Source organism: Nothobranchius furzeri, unplaced genomic scaffold (genome assembly GCF_043380555.1).
Source record: "Nothobranchius furzeri strain GRZ-AD unplaced genomic scaffold, NfurGRZ-RIMD1 Scf109, whole genome shotgun sequence".
Lineage (NCBI taxonomy): Eukaryota > Metazoa > Chordata > Actinopteri > Cyprinodontiformes > Nothobranchiidae > Nothobranchius > Nothobranchius furzeri.
This window is the reverse complement of record NW_027223125.1, coordinates 12,501-13,796: the sequence shown is the minus strand read 5'-3', so window position 1 is coordinate 13,796 and position 1,296 is coordinate 12,501.

Here is a 1,296-nt window from a genome sequence, read left to right as displayed (position 1 = left end):
TAGACCTCAAGGGGGCACGGCAGAGCCTCCCTAGTCCGACACAAGTGTCCCACTTGGGCTATACTATGACCCAAGTCCCGGGGCGAGAACCACAACTACTGGTCATCCTTTAGACCTCAAGGGGGCACGGCAGAGCCTCCCTAGTCCGACACAAGTGTCCCACTTGGGCCATACTCAGACCCACGGCCCGGGGCGAGAACCACAACTACTGGTCATCCTTTAGACCTCCAGGGGGCCCGGCACAGCCTCCCTAGTCCGACGCAAGTGCTCCACTTGGGCTGTACTCTGACCCAAGTCCCGGGGCGAGAACCACAACTAATGGTCATCCTTTAGACCTCCAGGGGGCACGGCACAGCCTCCCTAGTCCGACACAAGTGCTCCACTTGGGCTATACTCTGACCCAAGTCCCGGGGCGAGAACCACAACTACTGGTCATCCTTTAGACCTCCAGGGGGCACGGCAGAGCCTCCCTAGTCCGACACAAGTGTCCCACTTGGGCTATTCTCTGACCCAAGTCCCGGGGCGAGAACCACAACTACTGGTCATCCTTTAGACCTCCAGGGGGCACGACACAGCCTCCCTAGTCCGACCCAAGTGCTCCACTTGGGCTATACTATGACCCAAGTCCCGGGGCGAGAACCACAACTACTGGTCATCCTTTAGACCTCCAGGGGGCACGGCACAGCCTCCCTAGTCCGACACAAGTGCTCCACTTGGGCTATACTCTGACCCAAGTCCCGGGGCGAGAACCACAACTACTGGTCATCCTTTAGACCTCCAGGGGGCACGGCACAGCCTCCCTAGTCCGACACAAGTGCTCCACTTGGGCTATACTCTGACCCAAGTCCCGGGGCGAGAACCACAACTACTGGTCATCCTTTTGACCTCATGGTCATCCTTTAGACCTCCAGGGGGCCCGGCACAGCCTCCCTAGGCCGACACAAGTGCTCCACTTGGGCTATACTCTGACCCAAGTCCCGGGGCGAGAACCACAACTACTGGTCATCCTTTAGACCTCCAGGGGGCACGGCACAGCCTCCCTAGTCCGACACAAGTGCTCCACTTGGGCTATACTCTGACCCAAGTCCCGGGGCGAGAACCACAACTACTGGTCATCCTTTTGACCTCATGGTCATCCTTTAGACCTCCAGGGGGCCCGGCACAGCCTCCCTAGGCCGACACAAGTGCTCCACTTGGGCTATACTCTGACCCAAGTCCCGGGGCGAGAACCACAACTACTGGTCATCCTTTTGACCTCATGGTCATCCTTTAGACCTCCAGGGGGCCCGGCACAGC